The 26,741-nt window shown below is 41.6% G+C and overlaps 1 protein-coding gene across 3 annotated transcripts in view; it reads left to right on the top strand.

Moving 5' to 3' along the window:
• The window catches only part of ESR1 (estrogen receptor 1), a 304,587-nt gene that overhangs the window by 130,900 nt on the left and 146,946 nt on the right, over nucleotides 1-26,741 (top strand). The window lies entirely within an intron of this gene.

Below are 26,741 nucleotides of genomic sequence, written 5' to 3'. Positions count from 1 at the left end.
GGATTGACATGCACGCCCATGAATGGAAGAGGCCAGAGGATGGGGAGAAGTGGAGGCTGCTCTGTCATTACAGAACTATTTGATCTCAGAAGTCCTTTCAGAGCTATGGCTCAAAACTGAGAGCCTGGCAATATATGCATACACAAAAAAGAAATCTTTGGTCTCCGCATTCCACATGTGCCTCCTATAGTCAGGTCTCCATGCAATGGTGGGGGAGATCTTTGAGATATGTTATTCAAGTCTTAAGGTCTTGCAGTTAAAACTCTCACTGTACTTAAAGTCCAGATGGTTTTCTATGGTTTAAAATACGACACATGGTCTTACTCCTGCTTACTCCTCCTTTCCCCGCCCCCGCCCCCCCCCCCCCCCCCCCGCCCCCGGCCCCTGTCACTGCAATCCAGCCACACTGGCCTTCCTCTTCCCCCAGTGCACCAACCTGTTCCTTCCTCGGGACCCTCATACATGTGCCTCTCCTTTTCCCTTTGCTTGCAACACGTGCATCTTGACTGACTGACTTCTTGTCATTCAGATCTCTGCCCAAGATCACTTTCTCAGACAAGTTTTCCCCAATTACTCTACCAAAAGTAACTGTACAAACCTTTTCCCTGAGGTTTTTTTATACTATATCACCCTATCTTTTAATGAGTTCTCTGATTTATCCATTTGGTTGATATTCCTGCCTGAAAATATATATAAGCTGAGTGAGAGCTGATTTCTGGTCTGCTCTGTTTTGTTTGTTGCTATAGTGCCAGTGCCTCTAGTGGTGTTGGGCACATCCCTGGTACATAGTAGAATATGGAGAAATTTCATTTGGTAACATTGGCAGGAAAAGCGTTAATGCCAAGTGGTATATTTGATATCAGCCTGAAAAGGAATGGAGGATTTTCATAGGCAATAAGAAGTTTGGAAAAGAATTCCAGAAATGTGAAGTAGTATAAACCAAGATACACTCAGTGGAAATTGAGTAAGTTATCCATGAGACAAGAGGGGACTCGCTGTCCTCTCTCTGCCTCTTTATGTTCCCTCTTCAGCTCTCTAACGTAGGCATTCTCCAGCATCTGCAATCGCTGCTCCTCTCACTTTCTCATTTTCTTCTCTGCCTAGTGTCCTAGGCAATCTCATACATATATGTTTATGGGTTGAATTGTCTCCCCTCCCCTACCCAAATATATTGAAGTCCTAACTCCCAGGACCTCAGAATGTGGAAATAGAGTTATTGCAGATGTAATTAGTTCATATGAAGTCATAATTAAATATGACTAATCATATCCTTATATGAAGAGGGAAATTTGGGCACAGAGATTTGGAGAAGGATGCCATAAGATGATGGAGAGGGAGAATGGAATGCTGTAGCAGGAGGCCAAGGAAACCCAAAGATTGCTGGTCAACCAACCAGAAGCCAGAAAGAGGCAAGGAAGGGTTATTCCCTGTAGGTTTTAGAGGGAGTGGGCCCTGCTTACACCTTGATTTCAGACTTTTAGCCTCCAGAACTATGAGTCAGTACTTGATGCTGTTCAAGTTACTCATTTGTGGTACTTTGTAATGACAGCCCTAGAGAGCAATATTTAAGACATAGAGTGTTACAGCTATGCAAACATCTCTCAGATCTAGCTCCTGCTCCAACCTTGCTTTGTAGTGAGTCCTGTTTGTCTTCAGTGGACACTAGCTACTTCTCCTGGCTACGTCTTATATCAGTTCCCACACCATTCCCTCGGGCATCCACACTTAACACTTGGAGTTAGTCATCTTTATCTTTGCACTTTGGTAGCCTGTTGTTTCTGATAGGAACCACTGTGTAGTTCTGTTGAGTCTATCTCTTAAATGCCTATCTATCAAATTCCCATTCCTCAGGTGCTGGGGTCCAACCCCAGCAGGTCCAGGGGTCCCCAAAGGTGTGGACGGACCAAGGTCACCTCTCTGAGAAGGTTGTTTCCCCAAGTAGGGATTTTCCCCTGAAGTTAGGGAGGGAATAAAACCCCTTAACTAAGTGCCAGGCGGGTAATTAATCACTTTAACTATGAACAATCATGCTTAAGCTACATAATCTTTACTCCCTGGAATGGAGATAAGAAACGCCCTAACCTTTGGAATAGAGATTGATATGATTGGAATCAACTGGTATAAATACAGATGTAACAAGACAACAGGAAACAGAACCTAGACACAGAACCTACACAGAACCTACAGACAGAAGAGCTTCGCTGGAGAGAACATGGCAAAAGATCCTGGACAGAAACCAGAACTCAGAACCTAGAGACAGAACTTAGAAGACAGAACCAAGAGACACAGAACCTAGACACAGAACCTACACAGAACCTAGAGACAGAAGAACTTCGCTGGAGAGAACATGGCAAAAGATCCTGGACAGAAACTGGCCACAGAACCTAGAGACAGAACCTAGCGAGAGAACCTGGCTGAAGAACCTAGAGACAGAACATGGCTACAGAACCTGGATAGAACATGGCAAGAGAACCTGACTAGAACCTGGTGACTGAACCTGGCTGGAGAACCTGGACAGAACCTGGCTGAAGAACCTAGCGAGGGAACATGGCTACAGAACCTGGCTGGAGAACCTGGAGAACCTGGCTGGAGAACCTAGCAAGAGAACATGGACACAGAACCTGGCTGGAGATCCTAACCAAAACTTTGCTGGAGATCCTGACCAGAACTTGGCTAGAGATCTTGGCTAGCCTGTTGATCAACTGAACGCTGTCTCCGTGTCATTCCTTCTTTGCCGACTCCGTCCACACCTTTGGGGACCCCTGGACCTGCTGGGGTTGGACCCCAGCACTCAGGGTTAACCCCATTAACTTTCACCAGAATCATCCAATAATTTAATTTCCCCCTTTGTCTTTTTTTAAGCCGGGGTGGTGAGCTAATCAAATGTTTGACCAAATATAGCAGGCTAATTTTTAAGTTGATAATTTTGTATGGTGCATGAATGATATTATAAATATCCAAATGGCTCTTGGCAGAAAAAAGGTTCCCCACCCCTGATTTAAGCCATTTGCTTCATTCTTTTTCCTCTTCAATGCCACTCTGCTCACTGTCAGTCTATTAACTTTCTTAAAGCAAATCTCTAATCATGTCAATACTTTGTACAGAGCCCTTTCATGGCTTCCATGACCCATGAAGTGATCCTTAGACCGCTGTTTAAGACGTTCCTCAATCTTGCTTTAGACAGCCTTTCCAGTGGTTTTAAAGTAACTGTTTCTACTTCTGAAGTAGACTCTTTCTTTAGACTGGACTACTTGCTGTTACCCAAATATGACCAATCCACTTCTTTGCTGGGAATTTCTTTCCAGATTTACCTATGCAACTGCTTCTTTCCCAGTCAAAAGCGACTCTGATGTCAATGCCGGAGTCTTTGTCTCCCGTGGTGCATATTACTTTGCTCCCATTGCCTAGCATAGCAGGTACTTAGTATATAGTCTTTACTGACTGGGAGCGCCTCAAAGGTAAGGCCCAAATCAAAGCCTTATAGGCATCACTCAATGAATGAATAACAGTATGAAAGGAGCGTGAGGATCCATTTGCTTTAGTCAACACAAAACCATTATGTTTATTCAGTCATGAAGATAGACAACAAGACAGACTTTAATTAACATTATCTTGCCAGGGGCATATAGGAAAGACCAGAGAAGAGAGAGATTAGAAGCATGAAGATTAATTTAGCTAATGTTCTAATATCTTAGAGGTACTAAAAATCTGGACTTTTTGGTATTTGTGAATTGGGTGAAAAGGGAGTAAGATAAAGGGCATTGTAAAGAAAGAATCTACAGTACTTTAAGATGACTCAGTATGGGATATATGGAAAACAAAGGAGTTAAAGAAGTTAAAAACAGAGGGAGAATGATGATATCATCCCCTGAACCGGGAAGATCAAGAGGAAGGTCAGTTAGAGGGGGGAGAGGATGAGTTCAATTCTAGACATACTGAGTTTGACATGATAGTTGGCTATGGAGATCGAATTATCCAGCAGGAACAGAGACAGAATCAGTACTCTGCAAACAGTTGGGGGATGGGGGGCGTTGAGTCAGTTTCCTCAATTAATTTTAAAGACACAGTGCAAAGAATGGCTTAAATACTTCCCAGAGGTTGTCCATTAATAATAATGGAGAAGTAACTCCCCAAACTTCCCCTTGCTTCTCATAATAATACAAGTTTCCTGGATCTTACCAAAACCTTATAAGAAACGCTGTTGTTATTAAAAGTGTACATTCAATTCCCTTCTAAACAGGAAAATCACAAATTAGCCCAGTAGGGCCAAACACTGGTCTCCAGGAACTTAATGATTTGAGAGAGAACATGCTGCTACCAACACATTAAGCTGCACAAATAGTAAACGGCAGGAGCAAATATAAGCATTTTCATGATTTTCAGAAAAAAAAAACAAGGTTTTTTTTTTTTTTTTTTTTTTTTTCAAATTATTCATACTGTGGAAGTCCACAGACATCTTTTCTGACCCAGAGCTGGCCTAACCCTTCCATTATTTCTACTTCTATTTTTTACTCTCCCATCCTGTGAGAACACGCATGTTGTGCAACAGAGAAATAAGACTATTGAGGCTGAAGGACTGAAGAGTTTTCATGTGTATACACATGAGCTCTCATGTAATTTTCACAAGAAAGCATTTATAATAAAACTTATTTTATTTTATTCTTATTTTTTTATTAATCCTCACCTGAGGATTTTTTCCTATTGCTTTTCAGAGAGAGTGGAAGGGAGAGATGGACAGGGCAGGGGCCGGGGGAGAAAGAGAGAGAAAGAAAGAGAGAGAGAGAGAGAGAGAGAGAGAGAGAGAGAGAGAGAGAGAGAAACATCATGAGAGAAACACATTGATTGATTGCCTCCTGCATGTGCCTTGACTGGGGTCGGGAGCAAACCTGCGACCCAGGTGTGTTCCCTTGACTGGGAATCGAACCCCCGACTCTTTGGTGCGCAGTCTGATGCTCTAACCACCTAGCCACAGTGGCCAGGGCTTATAATGAAACTTTTAAAAAGGAAGGCCTTACTCCCAGGGATTGGCAAATTTGCTAGATGCTTGGCTCCTGGTTCTATCAGAGAAAAGGAAACACAGCCCTGAAATTCAAGACCTGAACACCTCCTTCCATGCAGGAATGCTGTCCTGTCCCTGTTAACAATTTTAAGTGTTTCTTACTCTAATGCTACGGGACTCAGCTATGAGCACACATGTGCATGTTTGCATTTGAGAAAGGGCTCAGAAAAACAAATCATGGTCTTTCCACCTGGGAAATGATTCTTTTTCTTCTTCTTCTTCTCCTCCTCCTCCTCCTCCTCCTCCTCCTCCTCCTCCTCCTCCTCCTCCTCCTCCTCCTCCTCTTTCTCCTTCTCCCTCCTCCCCCTCTTCTTCCTCCTCCTCCCTCTTCTTCTTGCCTTTGGCCAAGTAATCTTTATCTTGGGGATAATTAAGACAAAATGCATTTAGCAAATAAAATCAGTATAGAACCCCCATTTCTTGGCAGCTCTTGTGGACACAGCTGAAGCTTTCAGAGGTCTTTAAAAACCATGGCAACAAATGCCTTTGAAGGGTAAGCAAAGGTTCCAAATGTTTTTAATCGCTGCTGTTTTCATGCTACCACATCAAGCATTCTTCATCATTTTTTTCCATCTGATTGAAATTAAATTTCCAATTTCCCAACTAAGTGGCACTGTCCCCCTCATGGAATTGACCATTTCCATTAAAGTGGTAGAGTATGAGCCCATATATAGTGCTTAAGCTCATCAACAATTCCATTAGAAAGCCTTACTTATGAGTGGCAATAATTTTGCACAAAAGTTACAGGTAGCCTTTAATGGGCACATTTTCAAAGGGCACCGACTAGCCCTCAGAATAATGTGCTGACTCTGTTTTCACAAAACTTACCCCATGGCCTAATCCTGCCTAAGTGCTTCTCTCCTTCGTGGAAAGCTGCTGTCAATACCTTGAAAGTGCTGTATCTTTTAAGAAGAGAATGGCCTGTTTCCCTGGTACTCATTCAAAGAAAAGTCACGTCTGAACTCTATGTTATGCTTCACTCTTTCAGAACCATGTATGAAGGCTATGGTCGCCTGGCTTTTTGGACCGAAAAATCACAATGTGCAGGAAAAAATCTATTTCATAAATCTACCATCCACTTCATACAACTTTTTCTTGCTGTGATGTTAATTCTCCACCCATGTGTGAGTGATGGAGCAGATTTGATATGTTTAAAGGAGAAAAGCGCCTTACTTGAGAAGAGCATACAGCGGGAAGGTGTTCCTATTATTTCCCCCACATGTTCATCTTCCTTTGGCTGAAATAAAAAGATTTTATCCTTCCAGCTGCTTAGAAATAAAGGAACAAAAAATACAGTTTAATTATGAAGTCATAATTTTTCTGTGGAATAGATACTATTCCCCCTATTTTCTTTGAGAAAGAATATGTGGATTTTCAATTCCATACAAACAAATACCATCTGGACTTGGTCTATTTGGCAGTTTCAAAATCATAGATCAGGAAGTATAGAGTGAATGAGTAGAGAAATTCTTAAGTCATCATCCAGGGGTGGGTTGCTCGATTGCACTGATCAGTACGATTTTTGTGTGTGATTGAAATATAAGCGCAATGATTTGAACGGATGGCTGCACCACGTCGGTGTAATCCATTAAGTGATGTGCAGGATGTTTTCTTTACCCACCAGAGAAGATAAATTACAGCTCTTCAGATAATCAGAGTCCATAATTATTTTGTCCCTTTGACACTGCAGTTACTAATAAAGGAATTCATTTAAAGGTAAATGTAATGCTCTGGTTTCTCTTTGGGTCGCATAAAGGTATAGGAAAGGGCCTGTGCCACCACTGTTAACCAGTGCCACGGTGGTATATTACAGTCACCGTGGAGATGGTTTTCCTCTATTTTATTTTATTTTTCTGATTGCTAGCACGCTCATTACTCTGAGTACACCCTTCCTTTTCCTGCAGACCAGCCCGCGCTCGCCTGTCCTCCCTACCTCATTGTTGGCCAGCCTTTGTGCTGGTCTCCTTTCTTAGCAAGCTAATTTGCTCCACGCCCTCACCCGCCCCTAGTGGACTTGTTAGTCCTCTGCCTGTGTGTTCTGGTACATCCCATTCTTTCCTCTTCTCACCATCCAACCTAACTTCTAAGGGGTGGTCTCTCTTTCCATTTTGGTTTTCCTTGTTGCACTCTTCTTAGCACTTGTGTGCACACCTGCAGACCTCCCTGTCTGAGTGACAGCCTTTCGGCCGCCCTCCCAAGAGGGCCAACTCTCTGAACTCAGGGACTGAAAACAGGGTTTTTCATGCAATGGATATTGATTAAATGGCCATTTTATGTTAGTACTGGGAGAAATGCAAATCCCCGACTCCAATTCAGGACTCAGCTTGCACACAGTTGGAAAGGTTGTGAATATACGTTAAACCATAGAAGAGGTGAGCTCAGCACTACAAGAGATGCCTCAACACAGTCCAAAGGGACAAAGCTAACGCTCTGTGTTGACAGGAGGGAGCAGGTCCAGTGCTCTGGAGTAAACTGGAAGACATTCTGGGGGAGGCAGTGTGTAAATTGGTATCTGTCCGGTGAACCTAGCAGACAGTCCCACTTCATCATAAGCGTCCTGTGATTTGTTGTCAGTGGTTGCTGTCCACTTATACATGTTTAATACAGTAGCACATCATATGGCATTTTAAAAGAGTGTAATTTTCTTTACCATATGTGATATATTTTAAAAATCTAGCCCGGCTGGCATGGCTCAGTGGTTGAGTGTGTACCTATGAACCCAGGAGGTCACAGTTCAATTCTTGGTCAGGGCACATGCCTAGGTTGTGGGCTTGATCCCCAGTGTGGGGCGTGCAGGAGGCAGCCAATCAATGATTCTCTCTCATCGTTGGCATTTCTATCTCTCTCCTTCTCCCTTCCTCTCTGAAATCAATAAAAATATAGTTTAAAAAAAAACCAACCTATTTCATGCATATCTCGGCAATGCTCTCATCTATATAATAAAAGCATAATATGCTAATTAGACCAGACATCCTTCTGGACATCCTTCCTTCCAGACAAAGCTGCAGTGGGTGGGGGCCGAGGCAGAGGTGGGGCTGGGGCCAAGGTCATTGCACGAATTTTGTGCATCAGGCCTCTAGTTATCAATAAATCTGTTATGGCCCTGACTGGTTTGGCTCAGTGGATAGAGCGTCGGCCTGCGGACTGAAGGGTCCCAGGTTTGATTCCAGTCAAGGGCATGTGCCTTGGTTGTGGGCACATCCTCAATGGGAGGTGTGCAGGAGGCGGATGATCGATGTTTCTCTCTCATCGATGTTTCTAACTCTCTCTATCTCTCTCTCCCGTCCTCTCTGTAAAAAAATCAATAAAATATATTAACAAAAATAAATCTGTTATGTATCCAAAGTTTGATAATACTTTGTTTCCAGGAGGTAATGTGCTATTTCAACTTGTTCTTTGAAGTCTGACATGGGAGTGGTGTTAATAAAAATCTGGACGTGTCCTCTGCAGTCATATATAATGTAGCTATCATGAGGGTAGATGTATTTGATACTTGATGTGAAAGAAAATAGTCGGTCCCCAGCTGAGACATGTTTAGGTAGGCTCATCTTATACTCCACAGTTTTTATGTTTGCAAGTTACTTGATTTTTCTCTCCTCTGTTTTTAATTTTATGAGATATGTATGGAAGGATGTTATTTAAAAAGTGACTAGAGACTTTTACTTCCAAGAGTTGATGTAAACCTTCCCATAATGTGGACCATTAGTGGAATATAAACTCAGATACATCCTTAATTTTTAAAACTGTGGCAGCAAACTTGATCTCAGAGAAGGAAGAAAATGGTTTGATGAGCTTTTATCAACTACAAACAGGGTTTTCGAAGGATTTCACTTCCTCTCCCCTGCTCTCTCTCTCCACAATACTTCATCTTCAGGCTGATCCTACTGATGCAATTGGTGAAACGTGTGAGATAACAGCAATATATGAGTTCAGATCCCAGAAATGGGTTCTTTCCCTCTGCCACCTGGTCTGGCTGTGCTCCCTGCTGACTTACTGCAGGGAGCACAGCCAGGGGGGAGCCAGAGGGGCAAGGTGTGTGTGAGTTCACCTTTGGGCTGCGGAGCCCCTGCTTTTGTTCTCAGGTCAGCTTACTGAACCAATCAAGGGCAGCTGAGGCACAATCCTGATTTTGGATCCATTTTTCTTAGAAATACCAGTACTGTTAAGGGCCCTGTGTACCATACACTGCTCATAAAGTCTTTTTAGGGAGCCACTTCTTCTGACTACAAGAGAGGAGGAAGAGTTTGAGCTGGAGTCAAGGGTTTCTTGTAAACATTTTCTTTTATGTGTGTGTTTCCATGTGTACATGAACATACTCACACACATAAGTGCATACATAAATATACATATTCACACATATATAGAGAGGGAAAGAAGTATGTACAAACCTTGGAGATATGTACTGCAAAATCCAACAGTGACTATCTGGGAGTGATAGGACTATGACTAGATTTTATTTTTAGCCTATTTGCACTTTTATTTTTTCACAATAAGCATCTTTTACTTGTGTAATAAAAACAATATTTTAAAATTCATGTTGCAATTCATTAATGTCACACTAGTTTTTTCTCTCCTCTTTCCTCAGTAGAGAAAGATTATTGCGCGTCTAGCACGTCTTCATACCTTATTTTCGAAACATCTTTATTCTGTTCTTGCAGACGGACAAGTGCAGCTTTTATTTTCTTATTCATGAGCCCAAGTGAAATTGAGTCAGGTGGACATTACGTAGCTGAGGCCAGTAATGTATTATTCCTTCTGAGTTGTTGAGAAACTATAGCAGAGGAGGTGAAAGGCCTTGTGTTAATGAAACCACCAGGAGTCCAGGTCTTTAGAGCAGCTGGCCAAACCAGAAAGGATGAAGTATTTCCATCATGTGGCCAGTGATTGTTTATCCTAACTGCACATCCCCAGGGGGAAGAGCCAGCCTTGTGGGATGACTTGGGTGTCATTGGTTATTGACCACAATTGCATGATAGTAGACCTGAAACCCTGTTGAAATAAAGAATTGCAATCCTGATGTCCAGAGGCAGCAGCTCTTTACTTCCTTTTCATATTTCTGAAGTCCCACAACATAAAAAAGTCTCCTTTATATTCCTAAATGATGTCCCCACTAGATCAAAATCTTCACATTTAGTTATTCAAGAGAACTATTATTAGTAAGAGATTTCCAGCATTGATCTGAATAAGGATGGATAACTACTGACATTTCTGAAGCTGTGAGTTGGAATGTGGTTTTCTTCCCTTGGTGTCTTAGCCTTTTGGACTATGCAGCAGTCAGCATTTCCCAGACCTTTCAAGAAAAAGGATCACTTGGAAAGGGGATACAATCTGAGGGCATGACAACGGTCACACTCGTCCTCAGTGTCCCCTGATTGAGAAAACGCATCCTGGCAAGCTTTCATTGAAGGAGTGTTGCTTTCCTATGCATTGCATCTTATGTTTGTCATGAGGGCTACACACATATGAAGAGCTTGCTGCACATGGGGACTGCATGCATTAGTTGAGCAGTCTGTGCACTACTGTATCTTCACCTTGATGGTCTACCCTTTGCCAGAACTCCCTGTGCCAATTGCACCAAAAGCGACTGATGACATGACCTCTAGCAATTCATTTTGCTCCTGTTTCTTCATATATAAAATTTGTATTTTTTCTTCTGAAAATAGTTGGGTAAAGGGAAGAAAAGTCCTCTTGAGTTTTCAAGAGTTATCTTTGTCCATAATGGATTAAATCACTGTAATGGTTCTATTATTATTATTATTATTATTATTATTATTATTACAGAAGACCTTAAGATAGAAAATTTCTCAGAGACAAGGAGCTGACTCTCTGGTCTTCTGGGATGAACTGTCTGAAGCCCCAGGGAGCTCTGAGATCTGTATGGGTATTGGTGGCTCGTGGCTGCCCCAGGTCAGGCAATGGTAGCTGTGGTTGGAAAACTGCGGCTTGTGAGCCACATGCGGCTCTTTGGCCCCTTGAGTGTGGCTCTTCCTAAGCCTTGGGAGTACCCTAATTAAGTTAATAACAATGTACCTACCTATGTAGTTTAAGTTTAAAAAATTTGGCTCTCAAAAGAAATTTCAATCGTTGTACTGTTGATATTTGGATCTGTTGACTAATGAGTTTGCCGACCACTGGATAGGGCATCTCCTGTGATCATGTGCCCCTGTGAAGAGCTGTTTCTTCTTGCCTCAGGGCAGAAACAGAATATTTTATTGCATTAACTTTTAGAAATATCCAAAGAGTGACTCAGGATTTTCTTTTTAGAGATATTAAATTTTCTCACCTCTTTGATAAGAGAGCTCTTTTAAAAATGCTACTATCACTGAGCCCCTTTGCACTTGTGTAGTTTGCGTGTGTGTGGTGAAATATGCTAGAATAATGAAACCATTAAAATAGACAAGGCAAGAAGTAAAGAAAGTGGGTGGAACTGGAGACCAATGAAGGGTCACCCGTGTGCACCCCGGCATCTGATGTGGGCCGGCCGGCACCACGTGGAAGGACTGTTTTGCCCAAGAAGAGCCAGTAGCCGGTTCAGAAGCAGAACTGGCAGTGATTCACAACAGATTGGGTTTTGAGGGAGAGGAAGGGGTGATCCTGAGATATTGAATCAGAATGACTGGAAGAACAGTGAGGCAGATGCTTGAAAAAATATTTTAAATGATATATTTGGACCTTTGAACAACAGGACCACGGGTTGAATTTGAAACGTGTTCTGGCCCATCACCTTGCCTCTTGATCCATTCCTGTCTGTTTTTAGTATTTCATTTGTGAATTAATACATTACTTTCAGTTGTTTCATTTTCTCCCTAAGGAGTTTAGCTTTGAATTTTAAATAGAAACAAGACCACATCACACCTTGTCTGGAGCTGACCTGCTAAGGACCACCCTTTTGCTTAAGACCATAACTGGATTAGGGATTGCTGTGTTTTATAGTTCATGGAATTAAGTCATTTAAATTATTAATAGTACATTTGAAATGAAAGGAATAGAAATGAAAGACTGAATCATTTACCAAGAAATAACAGATCAGATTGATTTATTTCTGCAAGACTTAGTAGAGATTTGTTCCTTTTTTTAAAACTGGCTTTGTTTCAGTTACCAATTAAGTGGGGTGAACTATTATAAAAAGGCATATGAATCAGATTACTGTAACATTCTTCTATGAAAATCTTCACAGGAGCAGTCATTATTGGGGGGGGGGAGGGGGTCCAGTAGGTCCATATGTGTCAGTAGGTCCAGAAGGGGTCATATTCATTAATATTTTCTTTTTTCTTTCTTCCACCTATTTTTTTAAACTTTCATGACTTACAATATAGACAATAGAACAACTATTCTTTACCCTCAATGTGTTTTTGTATTTTTAATCTGGATCATATTCTGTCCCAATTTATAAACTATAGCTAATAAAATAATTATTGCATGATAATTTGCTTTACAAGCTATAAATTGTTATAGAAATATTAATTATCATTATTATGCTAATCAACTGTGTAGTCTTAGAAAAATTATCTCATGTATTTGGACTTCTCATTTTAAGTGACCAAAATACAATTCAAACTAGCTTTGGGGGAGGGGTGGGATGGGCTGGGAAAGAGTTTTGGTGGAAGCATTCTATTTTTATTATTATATGTTTATATTGATTTCAGAGAAGAAGGGAAAGGGAGAGAGAGAAACATCAATGATGAGAGAGAATCATTGATTGGCTGCCTCCTACATGCCCCACTCTGGGGACGGATCCCCAAACCCAGGCATGTGCCCTAACTGGAAATCTAACTGTGACCTCCTGGTTCATAGGTTGACGCTCAACCACTGAGCCATGCTAGCCGGCCTGGTGGAAGCACTCTTGAGTGTCTTAGCTAGGGGTGCAGCCAGATTTCAGTGCACCAGGCCCAGTGACCCAGAGCCTGGCAGGACCCCAGCCTTGCCTCAGTTTCTCTCTGTGTGCCAGTTCCATGCTTGCTGTAAACCTGCATTTTCCCAAAGGTGGGAAGCAGGGCTGGCAACAGCTGCCACAGCTCAATCAGTGACATTCTTCCAGTAGCAAATACTAGGGAAGGACTCTGATTGGCTCAGCTTTGGTCAGAGACACTCCCCTAAACCAACTGGTCCTGCTTTCCAATTGGCCACCATCATGAGGCAGAGCCACATTTCAGAGGGGATCCTGGAGGCTCAGCCCATGAAGGGGGCTGTTCCACAGAGGAGAACAGCATTCTGAGCCATACACCCCGTTGTCATCCACTGTATCCAATGTCCCCAACCTCCCATTTCCTCAATGAGAAATGACCCAGTGGTTCCTGCGGGCAAGGTTGATGTAGTGGTTAGAGATCATGCTTAACCTACTGCGGGTGCTCTGTGAAGAGTCACTGTCATCATCACCTCCATTGGCTCTATCGGGGTTCCTCTGGGGTGGCTTCTGCCCTGAAGCTAAGTACAGCAAATGCCTTAACGTTTCATTATTTTGCTTCTAAATTGATCTGTACCCCTTACTTCTTAAATATGGATTTTTTTTTCTCATATCCACACCTGAAAATGAGTTAATATTTCTACTACAAAATCAACAGAGGAAATTCAGAGTTTCGTCAATATCTCTGTGGTTGTTTATCTCTTATTTATGCTTCTTTAGTTTATGAAGAAAGTCAAGCTTCAGAGAGCAGAGGCAGTGTATCTTTGGGTCTCTTAATATATTAGGCATATAGCTTCTTGCATCTAGCAGAGAATTAAACTTCCTTGAATAAATAAATTTTCTTCATTGTTGTTACTGCTATAGCACTTTTTTTAAAAAAATATATTTTTATTGATTTCAGAGAGGAAGGGAGAGGGAGAGAGAGATAGAAATATAAATGATGAGAGAGAATCATTGTTCACCTGCCTCCTGCACATCCCACACTGGGGATTGAGCCTGCAACCCAGACACAAACCCGTGACTTCTTGGTTCATAGGTTGATGCTCAACCATTGAGCCACTCCGGCTAAGCTATATCACTTCTTTTTGTAAAAATTTTAACTAGACTTCCTTACTTAAAATATACTTAAAAAAGGAAAAATAGTGTTTAACTTCCATAGTGTGGAATTAGAGGCAAACACTTTTTACATTAAAACTTGTTGGATGCAGCTTGGAGTAGACTTTCTTATGGTGGGGTGAGTCCAAAGAGTCCATCTCTTGCTGTGCCTCTGAGAGTGGTACCAAATAATTCAATCTCTTTAGGAAGGCATTTACAATGAGTGGGCTCTGCTTCTAAGCTAGCCTAGCATTTGTAGTGAATCAGAAAAAACACACCATACTTTATAATAACCTTTATAATTGCCACTTCAAAATGGGAATTTGGACTGGCACAAAATTATTAATCAATAGAGAGTAGATTTCAAAAAGGTAATTATACCAAATGTAACACTTGAAACGTATTCTGTTAAATAAAATATAGTTCCTCTTTCCTGTTCTCCTGTGTAAGCAAGTTGGGATAATTCAGGTACTGGATCAGGATTTGGAGTTCAGATCCACTTCATAGTTTTGGGCTGACTTCTGACTGTAAATGACGTTGGTCCTTTATCTTCTTGACAGGAGAGGCAGCTGTGTCAAAGCCCAGCAGTGGCCCTAGCAGGTTTGGCTCTGTGGTTAGAGAGTCAGCCTCTGGACTGAAGGGTTGCAGGTTTGATTCCAGTCAAGGGCATGTATCTCGGTCAGGGAGCGTGTGGGAGGCACCAATCGATGTATCTCTCTTACATCGATGTTTCTCTTTCTCTCTCTCTCTCTCTCTCTCTCTCTCTCTCTCTCTCTCTCTCTCTCTCTCTCCTTTTCCCTTCCACTCTCTCTCAAAATCAATGGAAAAAAGATTTTCGGGTGAGGGTTATAAAAAGACAAAAAAAAAAAAAAAAAAAAAAGCTCAGCAGTAAATTATTAGTCTAGTTTTTAGCTCTTGTCATGGAGGCAGATTACAACTTTTCCACATTCCTGGACAGTTAGGCTGGGATTCTCGGTTATTTAAAAAGGTATTTGAATGTATTTTGTCAAGAGGCTTGATTCATGGCTATTTTTCTTACATTTTCGCTTGCTTTTTCAAGTGTTCAAATAGTTCCCAGGTCTGACAGCTGGGCTTATGCTGATTGGAGTGATTTTTTTTTGGATAAGATGAAGTATTTCGGGTGATTTACACTTGACTGCATAAATGTAGCCTCACAAGTTATGTGATTTGAAGAGAATTGGTTAAGGGTAAAAAAGGATTGCTTAACTACTAAGAAAATGACAGGTTATTACAAGTTGGTTTGAGGGCATTGTCGTTTAGCTGCTGTCCCTACAAATTTGAGCTCCTCTGGCCTGGAGAGCTAACAATAATGATGGTTAATGTTTAACGAGTCCTCACCCTGTACCAGGCTCTATGTGACGGGGTTTAAATGCATCCTCTCATTTAACCCTCCACAAGAGTCTAGGAAGTTAGCATGATAATTACTCTCAGACAGATGAGGAAACCGAGGCAAAAACCGGCGTGGAACCAGCTGGTGAGACAAGGGAACCCACGGGTTCTGTGAGCCATTGTCTTCTCTTGCCTTCCCTCAGGGCAGCGATGCTTCTAAGAGGGAGCCTGGAAGTGAGGGCGGCCACCTGACCAGAACTGGCTCCTTGTCCTGCCAGGTTCACAGGCGAGAAAAGGGGACACAGAGTTTCCTGGAGTTAGTCCTGCTTGCTAAGGGGAAACGGGGCTGTCCCAAGCATTGGGCAGGGCCCAGACGGCCCAGGTGCCTGTTGTAGCCCATCAGGCGCAGGGTGAAGGGTGATGAGGACCCCGCTGGGATGCAGGTGTGGGTCACTGGGAAACAAGGGTGCCGGCCAGGAGAGAGTCACAGATACACAGGATGGCTCTGTGACAGGAGCAGGAGCGGACGGGAGCCTCTGCTGCTGTCAGGGTCTCTGCCGCTTGTCCTTTGCTACAGTATCTGAGGATCGAAAAACACAGCTCACTCTCAACCTCTGTCCTATTCTCTGTTAGGGAAATGCAGCCCTTTCCCTGGCTGACCAGGGTCCTGGTGGCTACGCTTATTGCCCAGTCTGTGGATTGCAGGGTGGAGAGAAATAACCGCAGGACGGGATGAGGGAAGCAGAACCAGAGAAGAAATGGACATTGTTGATGCTGGGCTCGTGTCGGTTAGAAATTTTAAAGAAATTTTTTGATTATTCAAAGAAAAAAAAAAGGTAATGCACATGGCTAAATGTTAAACAGTACAAGATGGCACATGATGAAAAGTTTAGGACTTCTCGTCCCATGCCAAAACCCATACTTCTTTTCTCGAGAGATAAGCACTATTAACAGTTCCTTCCCAAAACTATACATATATATGTACATATATATATATATGTATAGTCTGCTAACATAAGTGGCATTATACTCTATACATTATTCTGTGTCTTGCTTTTCTTACTGAATAATATATTATTGGAGATTTTTCCATATCAGTACCTACAGGTCTCATTTTTAAATGGCTAACATCCATAGTAATGCCTTCTCCTGGCACAAAGTTTTATGGTTGACCAAGTGTTTGTATATATTGTCTCTCTGGGCCTCCTAGTAGCCACTGGGGATCACATGGAGTCAGGGACTCAAAGACAAGTCAGTGCTCCTGGTACCACAACGTTCCTCAATGTGCCCGTGTTCCTCCCAATGGGCGCAGTGACCTCAGGAGGAGGCAGATGCTCTTGAAACAGTAAAGAAAATGCCAAGGTGGCACCCCGAGAAGCCAGCTGAAGAGGAAACGAGGACCTCAGGGAAGTGAGAAGAGAGAATAATTGACGTTTAGAACTAGAATGGGTCCTAATGGTCAGCAGATCCTTCCCGTCCCTCTTATAGCTGAGGACCTGGGGCCAAGACATCCAAGCAGTTAGGTCATGTTCATTCCTGAGGCTCGTTCTGGGGCGGGCAGGAAAAGGAGACTCTAGATTTTCCCAGGCTCTCTTGTTCTCCTCATTAGAATGCGGTGTGGACAAGTGTGTAGCCTGAGAAGCCCAAGCACCCTTGAGACATGAGACTCCTTCCGAGCACTGTGAAGTGGCCCAGCTGAGAGTTCTCCCCACGGGGCAGTATGACCATCCAGACGTGAGCTGTCGGGGTGCCCAGGCCATGCAGATTTTAACGCCTCTCTGCCTCACACCCCTTCATTTTCCGAGCATCTAATGTTCACACAGCTCTCCTCCAGGCTGCAGGGCTGCTACGGCCTGTGTCAAAGAAACTGTCCCCAACCATGTGGACCGCAAACTACACAAAATTATCTATGCTTCTTTGGCTTAAACTTACCATGCAAATAAGTCAAATAAATACAAAACAGATCTCCTTATGCATAGGTTTTATTTTATCAGGCAGCCATCCTGTAAAGGTTCATTGGCAATACAATGAATGAAACCCACTTCCATTTATTTTTACTTGTTAAGTGAAATGGTTATGCAAGCTGAGAAAATGCACTAGTCATTCTTCCTAAGCCTGACAGGCTGTCATTGGGTTTGTTTCCTCACTTTTAAAACAGACTTAAAAAAGAAGAATGACCAAAGTCATGTGTTAAATGTGCTAGAAGACCACTGAATCAGAAACTCCTGCCCTAGCCAGTGAGCTCAGTGGATAGAGCATCTGCCTGTGGACTGAAGGGTCCTGGGTTCGATTCTGGTCCTGGGCACATACCTCTGTTGCAGGCTCGATCCCTGGCCCTGGTCGGGCATGTATGTTTCTCTCACATGGATGTTTCTCTCTCTGTCTCTCCCTTCCACGCTCTCTAAAAATCAATGAAAAAATATCCTCAGGTGAGAATTAAAAACAACAACAAAAAGCTCCTGCATCTTCTTTCATTACTTTTATCAGGATGCCTGGGAGGAACTTTGCCAAGGGAGTGCCTTTTGGAGGGCTCCTGCAGATGGACGAAACCCCTTATTTAGCAGTTAGATGGTCAAAAGTCTACAAGGGAACATTCGGGGGTGGCAGCTTGAGGGGCATTCACATTCCGCACCACACAGGTCTTAATACACATGGTCTTCCACTCTCTCCTGCAGCACCCATGACCCAGTAGTGTACTTATTAGCTGTTCTGAGAATCCAGGGCAGAAGCATAGCTCTGTTCAGGGTCTCTGAGCTTTATCCTCTTGTCTGAGCGCCAGGCTATTTTCCTCCACTTGATTCTTCAGCTTTGGACAAAGACAGTTGGAAATGGTTTCTCCTGCTGTAGGATACCAGTGTTCAGACGTTAAATGACTCCAGGTAGAAAGAAAGCTTGGGGGTGGGGGAAAGAGAGCAAGCTTGGCAAACCCCCTGCAAACAATTGAACAGAGCAAAGGAGAGGAGCCTAGAAATGAGCTAATCCCACCCGTTGTCACACTGTTCTCCTTTGTTTGACGCTTACCTATTGTCCCAGAAAGACAATTTCAGGAAGTCTTTTCTTGGGCTGTAGAACAGCACTTGCTACTTGTTGAGCCCCAAGAGGCATTCTTTAAACTGGTGTATTGTCTCAGGTATTACAATGAGATGGTGGCCACTGATTGCATTATATTTTCCTTTATTGCAGCTGTTGGTTTGATCCTGTGCCAGGTGCTTAAACCAACTGTGGTTTTGCAGTTGGCAAGCCAGGCAGGACAGGAGGACCATGGCCCTGGCCAAGATGTTTAGCAGATTGGGGTCTGCCCAGGGCAAATGGATAGAGGATTTCCTCTACTTCATTTTCATTTAGAAAAAGCCACTCTCCCGGATTTTTATCCTTCCTGGAATTCCTGGACATGGTTTTCCTTTAAAAATATACTTGGATGCAAGAAATGTTTTTGTTTCACTTAAAAATTGGGGTAAAATGCCAATGGAAGGTGGAGTTTACTGATAAGACATACTAGAACTGACAAGATGTGGAAAACAATTTGGGATGCATTATTGTCATGCCGTTTTTATTTGTGCCTCATTACGTACAGATGTGGTTGTGAAATAGTTCAAACTATGACATACTGGAAGTCCTCACTAGAGTGTTAGGAATGTGTTCAATGAGACAGCCAAATTCTGTTTCATTTTGTTTGGCTCATTACATCAGCTGTAAATAAAAGAATATTAACTTTAATATCTGAGTCAAGTTTGTTTCTAAATAGAATACCATATTGTTCTTTCACAGAATACAACTTTCTTATTTATTTCATCAGTACCTTGCTCTCTACTTTCTTTTCTCTGTTTCATGCTGGAATGTGCTGAATTGTTTTCCAGGAAGGTTTTGATAATGTTATGTCACAATCTACTGATGAATATATTTCATGTGGTTCATTTCTCGTATATGGGAGTGTTAGGTTCTGGAAATAATTTTATTGCTGCTTCTGAAATGACCTTCCAATGATATGATATAGTAATTGCATTAGGGAATTCTCTTTGTATTATAGTTCCAAGTACAACACTGTTTAGGCATTCTGGTTCCATAGTTATGGAGTTCTTTCTACTTCACCAACCCTACTGTTGTGTTCCTAGAGGAACAAGGACTTGAGAATGACACAGACACTGGAATTTAATGGCAGCTCTGCCATCTACTAGCCGAGTGGCCTTGAGCTTCTACAGTGTGGGAATTCCAGTAACCTAACTGGTGTGATGCTGAGGTGAGATCAAGGGCTGACATCACCTAGCATGATCCTGGCCCGTAGAAACACCTGGCCAATACTGCTAGCCAGTCCTGGGCCCAGTCACACGGAAGACAGCCTGCACAGGCCAATTGCAAAGTTACCACCTGGATTCCTTTTCCTGCCCTTCCTCGTGTAGATGCTTCTTATACCTCCCACTTCATTTTTAAAAAACTCTGGTAAAATAGACATACAAAAATTTATCATTTTTAAGTGTACAGGCAGTCCTCGGGTTACGTCGGACTCGACGTATGTTGTTTCGTGGCTATGTAGCCATCTCCCATTTATTTATTAAAAAAAAAGTTCTGTCATTTCGACGTATGTACACATGTGCTTTATGCTTTTTATTATTTATTTACCACAAGTAAAGGTCTGGAATTGTTATCTTTCTTTTAAATTTTTTACTGTTCACTCCATTACTGCTGAGTATGTGCTCCATGTGAATGACGTAGGTGCTTATGTAGGTGAGCTCCGACTTACGGCAAAAATCGCGTTACGTGGCGCCGTAGGAACGGATCTCCCATGTAACCTGAGGACCTACTGTATAGTTCAGTGGCATTAAGTACATTCACATTGTTGGATAACCATCACCACTGCCATTTCCAGATCTTTTTTATCATCCCAAATGGTATCTGTACTCATTGAACCATAGTTTCCAAGTCCCTCTTCCCCATACCTCTTGGTAATTGCTATTCTATTCTCTTTCTCTATGAACTTGGCCACTCTAGGTATTTCATATAAGTGGAACATATTTGCCCTTTTGTGTCTGGCTTATTTTACTTAGGATAATATCTTAAAGTTCATCCAAGTTTTAGCATGTGTCAGAATTTGATTTCTTTTTAAGGCTGGAGAAAATGCCATTTGATGTATGTACCACATGTTATCATCTATCTTGTTGACTATAGTGAATAGTGGAGTTATGTACATGGGTGTACAGATAGCTGTTTGAGCCTCTGCCTTTAATTCTTTTGGGCATATCCCCAAAAGTGGAGTTTCTGGATCATATGAACTCCAATTTCATTTTGACATGACTCCCACGCTTCAGAATAGCCTATGGGGTACTTGTTTGTTGGCGTGCTACTAAAATCTCCAACACAGCATGCTTAAAGTTCCACCTCTTCTTTCCACCCCTCTCAAATCAGATCCTTTTTCTGATTAATATTAAGAACAATTTTTTAAGACACCCTGGCACAAGCACTAGAATCTTTGACTTTTTCCTCCTCCTCTAGCCCTGAAAATTTGGCAAAGCTATTTCAAGCTTTTTTCACATCTTCTCTCTGTCTTGCCTACTTTACTACTACTCAGAGATGATTAGTGCATATTTTGGTATGAATTTTTGTTGTTGTTGGCTTAACTTTGGATACTTTTAATCCTTCATTTTTTTAATGAAAATAATACACTCATTTTCATTAAAAAATCGTTTGAGCTCTCATTTCTACAACAGATTCCCAGCCAGTCTTCCTTTCCTTTTTACTATTGGGTCCCAACAACATTACTGTTTGGACCAGTTCTTCAGTTTTACCAGACAACTCCCATAACACTCTTTCCTTGGACCATGGTAAATAAATATGTATAGCATGACCAAGATAAAGCATCCCTCATAAATTGGGGGTTGGATTAGATGGAGTTGGTACAGGAAGCCAATTTTTTTCTCAGTGTGCAAGGGAGAGCAAGACTTCTGTTCCTCCGTACAATCATGTCCGAGAGAGTTGGACCTTCCATTTCATCCCTGTGATCCAGGTCAACATTTATTGCTCGCAGAATTCAATATTGATTTGGCCTTACACAGTATTAATCTTACAGATATGCTAGATAGAAAACAATGACATTGGCTCTACTAATTCTTCACTTTTTACTTCCCTATGCACGGGCTCCTTAAAAAACAGAATACTCAGTGGACAAGCAATTGTAGACAATTGTTGCCTCTGGAAAGTAGATAGCAGTTCCCTTTGGGCAAGTTGGGCCTTCCACGTATGAAGGTTGTTAGGATGCATAAGAGTTTGACCTCTGCAATGAGGGAGACCTTGCTTCAAAACCCTTCTCTGCCACTTGCTTGCTGTGTGGCTTTGGACAGGGTTTATAGCTTTTATCATAGTTTTGCATCTGTAAGATAGAGACTAATATAATTTCTTCCTCAGAAAGTTGCTGGCCTAAATGAAAGAATCCACACATAACACAGTACATTTAGTACCCAAAAGGGTCAGTTTTCTTAGCGGAGAGAATGTTGGTTGGACTCTCTCATGCACTTGCCTCCCAGACAGAAAGTGAGCTTAAGTGTGAAATGAACAAGCTGAGGAGAAACGTCTGCTGGAAGCTCCCACTCAGGGAGGGGTGGTTACTAGTTTATAGACCAGTGCTTTGAAAGTTCATGAGCAGATCCTTATGATCTTCTCACCGCTTAGGCTCAAAACTATGTTTTGACATGTTTTCTGGACCTTAACACCTAAAGAAAAATATAACCTTTTCCCAATCAAACTAAAGAGTCACTGATTTCTTTTTGAGCAAATTTGTGTAGGGTCCTGTGATTTCATATTCAACCTGAAGCTGTATTTCATACTCCATATACATACATATTGGTACTTAAAAGTAGAAAGAAATACAGATTTTGACACCTTATTTGGCATCTTAAACTATCTGCACATAACTCCTGCATGCTTTGAACTCAAACAGAAGTTAATTTTATGCAAATATGCAATGAGAATCTTTAATAAGAGACTGTAAAAGTAGCCAAGCAGGTATAAAAGAATAGGACTCTGAAAATAAAATATTTTTGTTGGGAACTTCCAATGAAGCTTTTAGATAGATTAGGTAAAATTGGCTTTTATTTGATTTGTGGGTGCTTAAACATTGGAGAGTTAATTTATCTTTAATTTGAGAATTCACTTTCATTTCCATGCCTTACAAATCTGAACAGTTAGCTATGTGCTCTTATGTGCTTTAAGAAATGGTAAGTGTTTATTCCCTAACTAGAGGCCCAGTGCATGAAATTCGTGGTGGGGGGGGGCAGTGTCCCTCAGCCCAGCCTGCACCCTCTCCAATCTGGGACCCCTCAGGGGATATTCAACTGCTTGTTTAGGCACTATTTCGTCAGACATCCCTCTCACAATCTGGGACCGCTGGCTCCTAACCACTTGCCTGCTTGCCTGCCTGCCTGATCGCCCTAACCACCTCTGCCTGCCAGCCTGATTGCCCCCTAACCACTCCCCTGCTGGCCTGATTGCCCCCAACTGCCCTCCCCTGCTGGCCTGATCACCCCTAACTGCCTCTGCCTCGGTCCCCGCCACCGTGGCTTTCTGGAAGATGTCCTATCTACCTGGTCTAATTAGCATATTACCCTTTTATTAGTATAGATGGTGCAAAACCTTTTACTAGATTTCATACTTGGCTTTTGGTCTAACCTCATGAAAGTCTCCTTTATTTTGATGCATTCCTCTTCAACCCCCCAGAGTACTATGCCTACCTTTATTGAGCTCATTTTCAAAAATAAGGGTTGTGGCATCAGATGACATCCCCAAGAGCAGTGCACAAAGGATCCCTTTTCTCCACATCCTCACCTATTTGTTTTAATTTGCTGTTTTCATATTTCTTTTGAATCTCTGAATATGGGTCATTGCTTATTTTTGTAACTAACAAATGTAGACTTTCTCTGGAATGATAACAATGCAAAAACAACTGCTACTGAAAGAGGAAAAGTAAGAAGAAAAGGAGGGACATAAGGTCAAGAGAAAGAATCCCAGGGAAGCTTGGGAAAGAGTGGTTGCCCCAGGAGCTGTGGGTTACCTGCTAATTTCTGCTCCCAGAAGTCTTCTCTCCCTACCTTTCAAGCTTCCTGCATGTTTCACTCTCTTTGCTCTCCACTTCCTATTATTCAAGCCCTACATTGGCCCAAAGGCTTTCTATATTTAATTTTTGGTGGGTGAGAAAATAGTGATTATATCTCCAAAACTTCACCTGAACCTCACATCTTGATTCCCAGCTTTTATGCTTCATCCAGGCCTCTGCAAAAGGAACTTTTGGGCCAACCTGGTCACAGGCACCCAGAGTTCTTCTGTCTCTTCAGTAAAAACGCTGTATGTTTCATTAATACCATTGCTGTGAGTTGTTTTTTAAAAAATGAACTCCACTTCGATTGAAGGATTTTCTCATGCATTGTTTTCACGAAACCAAATAATAAAATTTAAAAAGAAGTTTCTTCTTGAACCTACTTAAGTCAATTGCTTTAATAACCTTTACCAAGCTATGCTCTTTAGGAAACGGATGTTTGTTGTTTTCTTTCTTCTGATGTAAGTTGAAGACTTACAAATAGTTGTTAATGGTGTTTGAGTAAGAAGACTTCGTTTTAATGGTATATGTCAAATATGTAGCTATTAATTTTTCTTGTTGCCAATTTATAAATTCTAAATTTTATTGTGGTTCAGGCAGGAGAAAACTTAGCTTTGTCACAAAAGGTTTATATTAGGAACATGATTCTGTTGTTCATTTTGTTAAGGGGTGAATTCAGTTGCACAAATCCAGAGATTTATGTTAGTTTGGGAATTCCATGTGGTTCTATAGCCAGCTGGCCTTGGACCCAATTTAGTTCTCCCATCTTCCGGCTTGCAAAACAACAGCTAGCTTTGGGAGAGAGTGAATCAAAGTAATTTTTGGTTCAAATGATTATTGACTATTTTCTTCTGAAGCTTAATATAAATTCATTTTCTTAGAGTTTATGTAAATCAACATGTACTGCATACAACACTATGTTTAGACCAAACACTAAGTTTCCTTGAGGTGTCAGAAGAACACACTTTCTGCTTAGAGTTTACATCTGCCCAGGTAAATTTGTTTCTGGTTCTATTATTTCCTCAATTTGGCCCTCTTGATAAGGACAATCAAATGCCTGGATATTTGAGGCAGTGTGTGGTCTCTTACTAAAGTTACAAGTTTACAACCCTGCTGTAGTTGGCTGGTTCCTGGTAAGCATTTGGAAAATGAGATGTTAATTTGATCAGGTGCCTGTTTATACAATGGCTTTTGTCATATATCTAAAGATGGAGAACCAAGTTTCATGAGACACACTTCTTGTAAAGTCCCCACTCCACTCTATTCTAATTGGGTCGGACCCTTATGCTGAATAAAGAACAGAGAGTTCTGTGGTTCAAACATTTCACTACATGTTGCCTTTGTAAACGGGAAAATAGAGACTTAAGGAGAGACTCAATTAGAGGGTGGAATATATATCCCCCCACCCTTTTTTTTTTTTTTTTCGAATGGGAAACACATTTAAAAATAGTAACCTATCATCTGCTTAGTCTAAATTCAGGATATGCCCCCAAGGGATATAAGGATTTAGACTTATATAAATGGACTTCTTTGTAAAAACATGTCAGTGTTTAGTCATTTGTGAAGTTTAATATTCTGCATGCTATACACCAGATTTTTTTTTGATGGATAAAGAAATAGAGGTGATTTCTAAATTTTGGAACAGAAACTTCATGTAGGCAATTAGATAATGCACCCAGAGCTCCAAAAAGAGGGCGGACTGGGAGCATATACTGTGAGTCATCTGCCTTTAATGACAGTGGAAACCACAGGTGTGGAATAGATTATTTCATCCGGAGAATATTAAGTAGTAAAAGGAGAAAAGGGCCTGACACTGAGCCTTGTGCAAGTCTGGCTTCATGTTGGGTGGTGAATCTGCAAACAACATGGGGAAGCCACAGCCTGAGGGGTCGAGGAATTCTAAAAGAGGTTTTTTGTTGTTGTTGTTGTTGTTGTTGGTTTTGTGTTTTTTTTTTGTGATGGAAGCTAAAGGAAAAGAAAAAAGCATGTTTCAGGAGGAAGGGAGGAACCATTTGATGCTTCTGATCAAATATAATGTTGACTGAAAATATTTTTTTAATTAAGCAATGACAGTCATTGGTGATATCAGAGAAGCTGCTTTTGTGGGCCAACTAAGGTGGAAAACAGATTGACAAGGGTTGACCTGCGCAGGAGAGGGGAGGAAACAGGATTCCTGGAGTGTAGACATCTCTGAGGATTTGAATTGCCAATGAGGGGCAGAATATAAGATGGAAGGTCAGTAGTGATGTGGGATCGAGGGAAACCTTTTTGTGGGACAGACTTGCATGTGATAAAAGCCAATGAAAAAAGCATTTGAGCAAGAGAGATTCAGAAACAAAGAGAGAAAAGAAAGAGGATTAATAATAAAGTAATAGTAATAACAAAAATAGTATTTATTGAGTTCTCACCATATCTGGGACACTGTGGTAAGCCTTTCACATGTATTCTCACATTAAATTCTTAGAATAATGTTATGTAGTGGGTACCATTCTTTTCTGTAGGTTAAAGAGAGGGAAAAGGAGCCCTGGACATGGTTACTGACTTGGTCAGTGTCCTCCTACTAGTAAGTGATGGACTAACCCACCAACTGAAGGACTGAACTTCGCTGACACCCAGCTCACCACCCCAACTTGAATTTAGGTGTTCAGGCTGTATTTGAATACCTGCTTAAAGATTCTTTAAATTGTGTTTAAAATGTCACTTTGAAACTCTCTGAAAGTGTTAAGTTTTATTTTGATGATAATTTTATCTAGTGGGCCTGGTCAGAAAAAAAAAAAGGCTTTATCTGGTGAGACTATCTAACCTTGTGAGTGTATGTAAAACATCATGCCCTCAAATATAAGCTGTGTGAACTTGCCGCAGTCTTTTGCAGCAAGGGTTCAGAATCTGGATAAGGGGCTGTGCATAAATGGATATACTAGACAAGAAATATAAATTCAGAAGGCATGGGGGAAAGCCAGGCGAAGATCTCACCCTCTAGTGGCATGGCTCACTGAATCTCTGGACCCATCAGCTCTTTATTTACTGGAATACACATTTGCCCTTTAGCACAGCAAACAAACATATCAAAGGTAAAGTTTGGTAAACAGTAAAAGATTATCAGTTTAGGGCAGCGGTTTTCAACCTATGGGTCGCAACCCCTTTGGGGGTCAAACGACCCTTTCATAGGGGTCACCTAAATACATCCTGCATATCAGATATTTACATTACGATTCATAACAGTAGCAAAATTACAGTTATGAAGTAGCAACGAA

Source organism: Myotis myotis, unplaced genomic scaffold (genome assembly GCF_014108235.1).
Source record: "Myotis myotis isolate mMyoMyo1 unplaced genomic scaffold, mMyoMyo1.p scaffold_m19_p_7, whole genome shotgun sequence".
In the NCBI taxonomy this organism is placed as follows: domain Eukaryota; kingdom Metazoa; phylum Chordata; class Mammalia; order Chiroptera; family Vespertilionidae; genus Myotis; species Myotis myotis.
This window is presented reverse-complemented; position numbering and strand designations above follow the sequence as displayed.